Source organism: Culex quinquefasciatus, chromosome 3, assembly GCF_015732765.1.
Source record: "Culex quinquefasciatus strain JHB chromosome 3, VPISU_Cqui_1.0_pri_paternal, whole genome shotgun sequence".
Classification (NCBI taxonomy): domain Eukaryota; kingdom Metazoa; phylum Arthropoda; class Insecta; order Diptera; family Culicidae; genus Culex; species Culex quinquefasciatus.
Window position 1 is genome coordinate 131197761 of NC_051863.1, and position 13426 is coordinate 131211186.

Genomic DNA, 13426 nt, shown 5'->3' on the forward strand with positions numbered 1-13426 from the left:
GTTATTAGCACTTAAGTGTTATTTGTACACTTTTTGGAGGCCGGATCTCAGATATTTCAATGAAAATGATGTCCGGGTCCATCATGTGACCAATCGTTAGTTAGATAATCGAAAGACCTTTCAAATGAGCTTATAACATCAAGGATATGACAACCCTATCAAAAGTTATTAGCACTTAAGTGTTATTTATACACTTTTTTGGGGCCGGATTTCAGATATTTTGATAGATATATTGTCTGAATCTTCCATGCGAACTATCGTTGGATAAGTTTTTTATCAGACCTTGCCGATGAGCCAAAAAATATTGAAGCTCTGTGAACCCTATCAAAAGAAATGAGTAATAAAGTTGATTTGTTGAACATGTTAAGGGAGAATGTTGCTATTTTTACTGAATGTATTGACTTTATGAATGTGAGGAAGGCACCAACCACCTAATGGTGGATTAAGTAACTTTTTTTTATTGATTTCGGTTACAACCACTGGCGGTACCAGTGGAAGGCCTGGGGGCCGTGCAAAAAAAAATGTTCTAGATTTGTCCGAAGGGTTGTTCACAAACACCGTAATCGGAAAAAAAAAATCTCATGCGTGTGCCTCCTCATCTGTAAGAGCCCGGTCACGCTACTGGAACAGATACAGATCAACTAAATTAGTGCATCGATTTCCTAATTTGAAGCTTTTAAATGCTTTATAAGCTGTTATCCCTATAGGGTCTCATTCAGACTGTAGTCCCGATTCGCCCCAGTTGACGGTATGGGAAAAGTGACAATTCGAGTCTTTTTAGTTCTTTTTAGTTTGACTTTGTGAAAAAGTGACCAACCAGGGGGGGTTGAGTGTACCTAATAATTATCTACAGCACTAAATAGCATCTCTTATAAAAGGCTAAAAATATACAATTTATAATAATAATTTAATGATACAAATGTTTATATGCCGAGATTTCAAAAAAGTAGCCTCGTGGTTTATAGACGGTCCCTAAATCGAATATCGTAATTTTTAAGCTGTCTTTGAAATTGCAATAAAATTAAGTTGAAAGTACGTTGGAAACCTAAAATTGGAGACCCATAGAATATATCTGAAAATGGGTGTATCCCATTTGGCATAACGCCATTTGGCATAATGCCATTTGGCATAATGGACGTTTGGCATAACGGTCATTTGGCATAATGGCCATTTGGCATAATGGTCATTTGGCATAATGATGTTAAAATTTCAAAATAAATTTAATATTGAAATTGCTTTAAGAAGATCATATTAGGTTGTGATAACTGCCGGCGAAAGCTGATTTTCTTTAAGAATTTTTCTTGCTTAATTTGAAAACTGCTGGCTATGGGTGCCCAGAACTTGAAACGTTAGTTCAAAACGTTGCTCCACATGCTGAATATATTTCCAAGGGCTTTTTTAAGCCATTGAGCCAAATATGTTCGACATTTATACAGGTTAATATTTCCATTAAAGAAAGGAACACTTTCTAGGCTTGCGAAAAACTTGATATTGCCATGGTTTTATTATTAGGTATTCCCAGGGTGTATCCCATTTGGCATAATGCCATTTGGCATAATGCCGTTTGGCATAACGCCGTTTGGCATAATGCCGTTTGGCATAATGGACGTTTGGCATAACGGTCATTTGGCATAATGGCCATTTGGCATAATGGTCATTTGGCATAATGATATTAAATTTTCAAAATTATTTCAATTCCATAGACTGGGATCAATCGGCACTACAGTTTGAATGAGGACAGCAGTTTTTAGTACATTTTAAAGCTTGACATTTTTTTTGTGGGACTTAAGACTACTGCGACCATTTAGTTGATAACGTCATGATTCGAAATCCGGACACTTAGCAGCATATCATTTTCGTTATAGCTGACAAAAAATCATGTAATAAGTTGGAAATGAAGAAATATCATCAGGATGTAGTGTTAACAGTCAGTTTTGAGAGAATGCATGCAAATTATGTCTTTAATAACAATTTTTCATCAGAATTTGAAAATTACAATGACTTGTTGTGCTTCGAATCCCGGACACTGATAAAAGCTGATTCGAAATCCGGACACTTTTGCTTCGAATTCCGGACACTCGTTTTTGCTAATGAATCGCACAAATTTGGACTGAAATGTTAGTGAATGGCATTCTTTAGGTCTCAAATAAGCTGTTAACATCAAAACAATCGATACTTTATATAAAAATTTACTGGAATTTAAGGAAATCATAACCATAAATTTCTGCTTTGCCTTCTCGGTGCTTCGGACGCCTATGAAATATTTCACGTGAAATGTTTCGCATTTTTGGTAATCTTATAATTTTATTTTATTTAATTGTTTTGAAATTAACTACAGCGTTCAAACAAACTTGAAATGAAAGTTGATGTTATAATTCATCAAATAACACAGTTTTTACATTCATAATGCGAACATATATCCAAATTATTGATAAAACAAGATGAGGTGTCCGGGTTTCGAAGCGTCCGGGAATTCAAATCATGACGTTAGTTGATAGCTTGACATTTAGAAAACGATTCACTTTTTTGAATGTTACAGTATTTATAACACTTCTTCAGTTCTTCAGGCAGCTTGCTTGCCCACTGAGAATTTTGGCTCGAGCCATGAGTCGATCTGGTTCGAGATCGAGCCCGAATCGAGTCGAGGCTCAAGCAAAATTCTCAGTGGGTGGTTACATGAGAGTAGCCTGCCTCAATATTTTCTGCAGTAGCAGCAAGTGCTGGCCGAAGAGCTTAAAGAAAAAGTTGAAGTTTTCAGCGGTGGTGTTATAAAATCTGTAACATTCTTAATATTTGACGGATCTTGTCGCACTCTTCGGTTCCCTTGTTGTTCCTGGGTTGCTCCCTGGAACACGAACTATGAGGTCATGAGGTTGATGAAAAATTCAATAATCATTAAGGGACTAAAAACTCAAAACCAAAACGCACCGATTATACGGGTTTAAATCCCATTTAAATTTCAAAGTCAAAGCGCCAGGTCCTGTCACAATCAATCAAGCTCATATTTGTGATTCGGGCTGAGTGCATCCAGGGAATCATGACCTGAAATGAACGCAAAATTCGCTCATTTTGTTACATCTTACCAACATATACTTATTCATATTACAGGGTAAATATTAATTGAATATTTTATCAGCAAGTGGCGCTACTTCCATTCAAATATACACAAAACTTAGATTTTTATTTGAAATATAAACACGAATGTAAAGCATTCCACTTTGTCATATACGTAGAAACATATTCACCGTCTTCAGCTTTGGATCTAACCCAAAAAAGCTGCGGGTCATTTTTTCTGAATTCTCAACTGCTGACTCAAGGTTTATATTTCCTTTAAAGAAGGGGACACTTTGTAGACTTGTGACAACTGCTGATAAAAGTTGAATTTTCCTTCTAAAGTTGAATTTTCTTCATTAAAAAGGGAATAATGCGCTTCAGCGGTGGTCACAACTCAAGCGAGTTTTCCCTTCCTTTAAAAATATTCACCTATATCAGCAGTCAAGGAGTTTTCCCTTCTTTAAAGAAGGGAAAATTCAACTTGTATCAGCAGTCAAGAGATTTTGCCCTTCTTTAAAGAAGGGAAAATTCAACTCATGTTAGTAGTTATCTCAAATCAAAGAAAGTTTTCACTTCTCAAAGAAAGGTAAATTCAACTTGTGTCAGCAGTCAAGAAAATTTTCCCTTCTTGATTGGAGAGAAAATTCAAACATATAGGGATAATTCAACTCGTGTTAGTGGTAATCACAAGTAAAGATAATTTTCCATAATTTAAAGAAGGAAAAATTCAACTTGTGTCAGTAGTCATCACAAGTCAGTGAGTTTTTTTCCTTCTTTAAATAATGGAAAATTCTCTTTACTTGTGATAACTATTAACACGAGTTGAATTATCCCTATATGTTTGAATTTTCTCTCCAATCAAAAAGGGAAAATTCTCTTGACTTGTGATAACTGCTGACACAAGTTGAATTTACATTTCTTCAAAGAAGTAAAAACTTTCTTTGATTTGAGATAACTACTAACATGAGTTGAATTTTCCTTCTTTAAAGAAGGGAAAACTCTCTTGACTGCTGATATGGGTGAATATTTTTTGAAAAGAAGGGAAAACTCGCTTGATTTGTGACCACAGCTCCCCTGTTTAATGAAGAAAATTCAGTTTTAGAAGGAAAATGCAACATTTTTTAGCACACAGAAAATAAATGATGGTAATATTCATCGGGAAATGGTGACAGATTTTGAGTCGAAAAAAATGTATATTATTACATCAGGAATTGATGAATATTCATCAGATTCACATTTTTACACATTTTTTATGTAATATTACTCAAAAAAGAGGCAATATTCAACCTACCAAATTTTCAACCTTCCAAAATTCAACTTTTTTTTTTGCTGTGTAGCCAGCAGTTTTTAAATAAAAAAATCTTAAGGAAAGAAAAAAATCTGCTTTCGCCGGCAGTTGTCACAACCTAATATGGTCTTCTTAACACAGAAAAAAAAATGATGGTAATATTCATCAGGAAATGGTGACAGATTTTGTGGCAAAAAAAATGATTAATTTTACCCCAGAAAATGATGAACTTTCATCAGTTTTTGATGAATATTCATCAGGTTCATATTTTTACACATTTTTTATGTAATATTACTCAAACATAGAGGTAATATTCAACCTACCAAATTTTCATCATTCCAAAATTCAACTTTTTTTTTCTGTGTAAAGCAATTCCAATATTATTAAAGCGAACAATATTATGCCAAATGGCCATTATGCCAAATGACCGTTATGCCAAACGTCCATTATGCCAAACGGCATTATGCCAAACGGCGTTATGCCAAACGGCATTATGCCAAATGGCATTATGCCAAATGGGATACACCCGTATTCCCACGCCCTTGGAAAATCAGATTTTGGTATTTCTGTGGTCTTCCACATACATGATTTTGGTATGATTTCATGGTATTTTACCATCTATTATTGGGCAACCAAGGGCACTTTTTGGTCGCTGGTATTTGCACAAGTAATACCAAAATTTGGTATTTTCATACCATTTTTAGTGCAGCAGTTGCAGTTAGTGAAAAAACGGAAATGATCCATATGCAACAGCCAAATCTACTCACCTGATGATCCCATTTTGTTCTTAGTGATATTCTTCACCACATCAAATGCATTTCTCATTGATGAACGGCCTGAGCTTGAAGTTCTCGAAGCTTTTGAAAAATAACAAGACTGAAAAATAAATGTTATTAAAATGAAACTGGATTGAAATTCACCGAAATTCAATAATCTGTCGATTGAATCGTTTTTCAAAGTATTTGGTTATCCCGACTTAGAGAAATTTCAACGATTTAAAAAAAAACTAACTTAATCCACCTATGTGGTTGCTGCCTTCCTCACTACTTCCTAAAAATTGGTCCGGAGATATTGGTTGGTTGAATATGACCTCTTTTTTGAGTAATATTACCCAATAAATTTGTAAAAATGTGAACCTGATGAATATTCATCAGAAATTGATGAATTTTCACCAATTTCTGATGTAATTTTTTTTGACACAAAATCTGTCACCATTTCCTGATGAATATTACCATAATTTATTTTCTGTGTGCTAAAAAAAGTTGAATTTTCCTTCTAAAGCTAAATTTTCTTCATTTAACAGGGAAAGATGCGCTTCAGCTGTGGTCACAACTCAAGCGAGTTTTTCCTTCTTTTTAAAAAATATTCACCTATATCAGCAGATAAGAGAGTTTTCCCTTCTTTAAAGAAGGGAAAATTCAACTCATGTTAGTAGTTATCTCATGTCAAAGAAAGTTTTCACTTCTTCAAAGAGAGGTAAATTCAACTTGTGTCAGCAGTTATCACAAGTCAAGAGAATTTTCCCTTTTTGATTGGAGAGAAAATTCAAACATATAGGGATAATTCAACTCGTGTTAGTAGTTATCACAAGTAAAGAGAATTTTCCATTATTTAAAGAAGGGAAAAACTCACTGATCAGCGATGACTACTGACACCAGTTAAATTTTTCCTTCTTTAAATTATGGAAAATTCGCTTAACTTATGATGGCTACTAACACGAGTTGAATTATCCCTATATGTTTGAATTTTCTCTCCAATCAAGAAGGGAAAATTCTCTTGACTTGTGATAACTGCTGACACAAGTTGAATTTACCTCTCTTTGAAGAAGTGAAAACTTTCTTTGACATGAGATAACTACTAACATGAGTTGAATTTTCCCTTCTTTAAAGAAGGGAAAAATCTCTTGACTGCTGATTTCTGGCCTGATGGGTCATATATGACCCAAAAATCAAAATTTCCAAAACTAGCCTATAAATTTCGTATGGTCATAAGAATCATTTTCCCACCATTAACTTTTTTTTTCAAAATTCAGGCCTGAAAGGGTTAAAGAAGGGAAAACTCGCTTGAGTTGTGTCCACCGCTGAAGCGCATTATCCCCTGTTTAATGAAGAAAATTCAACTTTAGAAGAAAAACTAACTTAATCCACCTATGTGGTTGATGCCTTCCTCACCAACAATGGGTAATATTTCAGCTATTTTTTTTTAGATCCAGAAAAATAAATACACAAATATAACTTAAGAGGTCATAATTCGAGACAGGGTTGCCAGATCATCAATGTTGTGGACTCGTTGGAAAGGTCTCTTGATTACCTAACCAACGATGGGTCGGATGATGGATCCGGACATCGTTTACATACATTTAAGTGAGATCCAGCTTCAAAAAAGTACATAAATATCACTTAAGTGGTCATAACTCGAGACAGGGTTGCCAGATATTCAATGTTGTGGATTCGTTGGAAAGGTCTCTTGATTACCTAACCAACGATGGGTCGGATGATGAATCCGGACATCGTTTACATACATTTAAGTGAGATCCGGCTTCAAAAAAGTACATAAATATCACTTAAGTGGTCATAACTCGAGACAGGGTTGCCAGATCTTCAATGTTGTAGACTCGTTGGAAAGGTCTCTTGATTACCTAACCAACGATGGGTCGGATGATGGATCCAGACATCGTTACATACATTTAAGTGAGATCCGGCTTCAAAAAGTACATAAATATCACTTAAGTGGTCATAACTCGAGACAGGGTTGCCAGATCTTCAATGTTGTAGACTCGTTGAAAAGGTCTCTTGATTACCTAACCAACGATGGGTCGGATGATGGATCCGGACATCGTTTACATACATTTAAGTGAGATCCAGCTTCAAAAAAGTACATAAATATCACTTAAGTGGTCATAACTCGAGACAGGGTTGCCAGATCTTCAATGTTGGAAAGGTCTCTTGATTACCTAACTAACGATGGGTCGGATGATGGGTCCGGACATCGTTTACATACATTTAAGTGAGATCCGGCTTCAAAAAAGTACATAAATATCACTAAAGTGGTCATAACTCGAGACAGGGTTGCCAGATCTTCAATGTTGTGGACTCGTTGGAAAGGTCTCTTGATTATCTAACCAACGATGGGTCGGATGATGGATCCAGACATCGTTACATACATTTAAGTGAGATCCGGCTTCAAAAAGTACATAAATATCACTTAAGTGGTCATAACTCGAGACAGGGTTGCCAGATCTTCAATGTTGTAGACTCGTTGGAAAGGTCTCTTGATTACTTAACCAACGATGGGTCGGATGATGGATCCGGACATCGTTTACATGCATATAAATGAGATCCGGATATATGTGAAAACACATTTTTATACATAACTTTTGAACTAGTTATCGAAACTTCAAACAATTCAATAGCGATGTATGGGACCCTAAACCAAGTCGAATGCAACTGGTTTGGTCAAAATTGGTTCAGCCAGTGCTGAGAAAACTCAGTGAGAATTTTGGTCACATACATACATACACACACACATACACACACACATACACACACACACACACAGACATTTGTTCAGTTTTCGATTCTGAGTCGATATGTATACATGAAGGTGGGTCTTTGAGCTTTTAATAAAAAGTTCATTTTTAGAGCAGGATTATAGCCTTACCTCAGTGAGGAAGGCAAAAATGACCCGCAGCTTTTTTGGGTTAGATCGGTTAGATCCAAAGCTGATGACACTGAAATAATATGTTCCTACGTATACAGTCATCCCACATATTTGGAACACCCACAAATTCGGAACACTTTTGCGGTAATTTGTCAATAGGCTGCAAAATTCAACTTTTCTGTTGACCCTGCTATTTTTAGGACCTTTATTCGGACATTCTCTTGCTATTTCACCATTAAAACTAGTACTTTTAAAACAAAAAACTGCATTTCAAACTAGTTTATTCGGAGCAGCAAAACACTGCCTTCAAATTGTCTGTTCCATAATTGTGGGATGTTATTGTACCTCCCACAATTGTGGAACACCTGTATTTAACTGATATTTTCAAATAAAAAATTATCAGATCATTCATAAAACATGACTGAGCATGAGTTTTATTGGTTTCAGAATGTGAAGTCTTTATTTTGTGAAAAATATGTACACATAGAGAGAAAAAAAAGTTTGTTTACATCGTAAGAAAAAAGTGTTCCGAATTTGTGGGTTTCATGGGTCAATGTTTTTCTTTAGAAACTTGATATAAAACGTAAAAATGTACAGCCGGTCTATACATCAATCGAAAGATCGCAAGAAAAGCCTTCACAAGAAGGTAAAAGCAAATAATGATGTTCAATTATCGATTTTCTAGGATTTGTTGAACATTGGCCGATCTGTAAACTGTACCGAATATGAGGGATGACTATATGACAAAGTGGAATGCTTTACATTTCAAATAAAAATCTCACTTTTGTGTATATTTGAATGGAAGTAGCGCCACTTGCTGATAAAATTAATATTCACCTTGTAATATTAATGAGTATGTGTAGGTAGGATGTAACAAAATGGGTGAATTTTGCGGGCATTTCATGTCAAGATCCCCTGGATGTTCTAAGCCCGAATCCCAAATATGAGCTTGACTGGTTGTGACAGGACCTGGCGCTTTGACTTTAAAATTTAAATGGGATTTAAACCCGTATAATCGGTGCGTTTTGGTTTTGAGTTTTGAGTTCCTTAATGATTTTTGAATTTTTCAACCTCACGAGCTCATAGTTCTTGATCCAGGGAACAACCAGGGAACCGAAGAGTGCGAAAAGATTCGTCAAATATTAAGAATGAATAGATTGAAGCAGGCTACTCTCATGTAACCAACCACTTAGAATTTTGCTTGAACCTCGACTCGATTTAGACTCGATCTCGAACCAGATCGACTCGAGGCTCGAGCCAAAATTCTTAGTGGGCAAGCAGCTGCCAGAAGAGTTTGAAGAAAAAGTTGAAATTTCCAGCGGCGGTGTTATAAATTCTGTAACTTTAAAAAAAGCGCATTAGAAAACTCTAAATGTCAAGCTTTAAAATGTACTTAAAACTACTGTCCTCATTCAAACTGTTGTGCCGATTGATCCCAGTCTATGGAATTGAAATAATTTTGAAAATTTTATATCATTATGCCAAATGACCATTAAGCCAAATGGCCATTATGCCAAATAACCGTTATGCCAAACGTCCATTATGCCAAACGGCATTATGCCAAACGGCGTTATGCCAAACGGCGTTATGCCAAACGGCGTTATGCCAAACGGCGTTATGCCAAATGGGATACACCCTCTGAAAATATTCTTGATTTCACAACCTGTCATAAAGATCTTTAATCTAGTATTTAATGTTAAGAGACCACCGGAACGGGGAACTTGATGATTTTTATTTTTTTTGGAACCACTGCTAGGGAGGGGAAATTCCATTGCTACTCTGATGACTTTGAAAATATTCCAGTACGCAACAGCAGGACGCTCATTTAGCAAGACGCATTTTTCATAAATCAAAGCCTACCTGAAAGCAATTTGCGCGCACATGGCACATCACACGTGGTGAAGGATGGAGTGACGGCTTGGTTTGTGTTTTCAAGATTATTCTTATGTGAATCAAAATCTAAATATTGGGGAAATACCGTCATCAGGGGGGCTGAAATTTGTATGGCCCAATCTCACCCCCAGACCCAATGTCACCCCTGATGACGGTAAGTAAAATTTGTACAAGTTGTAGTTGCCTCTCACTCCAGTTCGCTTCGCTCCTAGTCGGCTCAGGTGGCATTTTTCGAGTATAGTTTTGTCTGATCACGCCTTCCATTGGACGCGGAAGAAAATTTTGGCCCCGGTCTAACTCAGAGGATAGGTCGTTAGCTCAGTCTAGGTGTAGGAGTCGTCTCCCTGAGTCAAAAGATCTGTCTCGGTAAAGTCGCTGGTCGGCGGTTGGACTCGCAATCCAAAGGTCGTTAGTTCGAATCCAGGGTGGATGGAAGCTTAGATGTAAAACTTGGTTCGGATTGCCTCACCGTTTCAAGCCATCGGACACCCTAATTTCGAGTAGGAGTCTCGCAAGCGAACAATTTGATTTTTTGACGTACAAATGCATAGCTGAACTGGAAGACAAAAAACTGTAAACATAAACCTAAAGCCAAACAGTTTTTCGGTAGATTTTTTTTTGCAAGACTTATTTTATGAGGTTATGAATGTGATGAGAGCTCGATTTGACTACCTAACCATAAAGGATTTTGAATTAGGCCACCGAAATTCCGGTCAGAGGCCGTACAGCTCTCTCCAACAATCAAGAGTGATTTTTATTCCCTTTTTTTCCAGTGTGCATCATCTTTTGAGTGAAATCATTACTAAAAATAACCAAAACCAGAGATTATTCAAAACTAAATCTGAACCAGTCATGGCAGTCTCAAAATTGGATGAAACACAGTTTTGAATCAAATCGCGATGCTATATAAGTGCCTTTTGCTCGTTGTAAGAACGAATTGGGCAAAGGTGGAGCTGAAACATATAAATACGCTGAGAATCCTCTTTGGAATAGAAACCTGAAGCAAACGGATGCAAAACAATTCGATTTTTTTTGGAAACGAAAAAGGAAAACAATTTATTCGACTCGATTTGATCGTTGAATGCTGACTTAGCGCATCTGTCGTTATCATCGTTATGCAGAGACCAAATTGACAAATTGACAAATTGACAAATTGACAAATTGTCAAATTGTCAAATTGTCACATTGACAAATTGACAAATTGACAAATTGACAAATTGACAAATTGACAAATTGACAAATTGACAAATTGACAATTTGACAAATTGTAAAACTGTCAAATTGTCAAATTGTCAAATTGTCAAATTGTCAAATTGTCAAATTGTCAAATTGTCAAATTGTCAAATTGTCAAATTGTCAAATTATCAAATTGTCAAATTGTCAAACTGTCAAATTGTCAAATTGTTAAATTTTCAAATTGACAAATTGACAAATTGACAAATTGACAAATTGACAAATTGTCAAATTGTCAAATTGTCAAATTGTCAAATTGTCAAAGTGTCAAATTGTCAAATTGTCAAATTGTCAAATTGTCAAATTGTCAAATTGTCAAAATGTCAAATTGTCAAATTGTCAAACTGTCAAATTGTCAAATTGTCAAATTGTCAAATTGTCAAAATGTCAAATTGTCAAATTGTCAAATTGTCAAACTGTCAAATTGTCAAATTGTCAAATTGTCAAATTGTCACATTGACAAATTGACAAATTGACAAATTGACAAATTGACAAATTGACAAATTGACAAATTGACAAATTGACAAATTGTCAAATTGTCAAATTGTCAAATTGTCAAATTGTCAAATTGTCAAATTGTCAAATTGTCAAATTGTCAAATTGTCAAAATGTCAAATTGTCAAATTGTCAAACTGTCAAATTGTCAAATTGTCAAATTGTCAAATTGTCACATTGACAAATTGACAAATTGACAAATTGACAAATTGACAAATTGACAAATTGACAAATTGACAAATTGACAAATTGACAAATTGACAAATTGACAAATTGACAAATTGACAAATTGACAAATTGACAAATTGACAAATTGTCAAATTGTCAAATTGTCAAATTGTCAAATTGTCAAATTGTCACATTGACAAATTGACAAATTGACAAATTGACAAATTGACAAATTGACAAATTGACAAATTGACAAATTGACAAATTGACAAATTGACAAATTGACAAATTGACAAATTGACAAATTGACAAATTGACAAATTGACAAATTGACAAATTGACAAATTGACAAATTGACAAATTGACAAATTGACAAATTGACAAATTGACAAATTGACAAATTGACAAGTTGACAAATTGACAAATTGACAAATTGTAAAATTGTAAAATTGTCAAACTGTCAAATTGTCAAATTGTCAAATTGTCAAATTGTCACATTGACAAATTGACAAATTGACAAATTGACAAATTGACAAATTGACAAATTGACAAATTGACAAATTGACAAATTGACAAATTGACAAATTGACAAATTGACAATTTTACAATTTTACAATTTTACAATTTTACAATTTTACAATTTTACAATTTTACAATTTTACAATTTTACAATTTTACAATTTTACAATTTTACAATTTTACAATTTTACAATTTTACAATTTTACAATTTTACAATTTTACAATTTTACAATTTTACAATTTTACAATTTTACAATTTTACAATTTTACAATTTTACAATTTTACAATTTTACAATTTTACAATTTTACAATTTTACAATTTTACAATTTTACAATTTTACAATTTTACAATTTTACAATTTTACAATTTTACAATTTTACAATTTTACAAATTTACAATTTTACAATTTTACAATTTTACAATTTTACAATTTTACAATTTTACAATTTTACAATTTTACAATTTTACAATTTTACAATTTTACAATTTTACAATTTTACAATTTTACAATTTTACAATTTTACAATGTTACAATTTTACAATTTTACAATTTTACAATTTTACAATTTTACAATTTTACAATTTTACAATTTTACAATTTTACAATTTTACAATTTTACAATTTTACAATTTTACAATTTTACAATTTTACAATTTTACAATTGTACAATTGTACAATTTTACAATTTTACAATTTTACAATTGTACAATTTTACAATTTTACAATTTTACAATTTTACAATTTTACAATTTTACAATTTTACAATTTTACAATTTTACAATTTTACAATTTTACAATTTTACAATTTTACAATTTTACAATTTTACAATTTTACAATTTTACAATTTTACAATTTTACAATTTTACAATTTGACAATTTGACAATTTGACAATTTGACAATTTGACAATTTGACAATTTGACAATTTGACAATTTGACAAAATTCAACCCCTTGTACAATTTTACAATTTTACAATTTGACAATTTGACAATTTCACCAGGTTTGCAAGAGATGTTTACTACTCGCATATCAGGATTCACCGACGGGGACTCTACAGTCCTGACAGAATTTACAAAACCATAACTGTCGACTTCTTCGCTCTGGTCAAGAC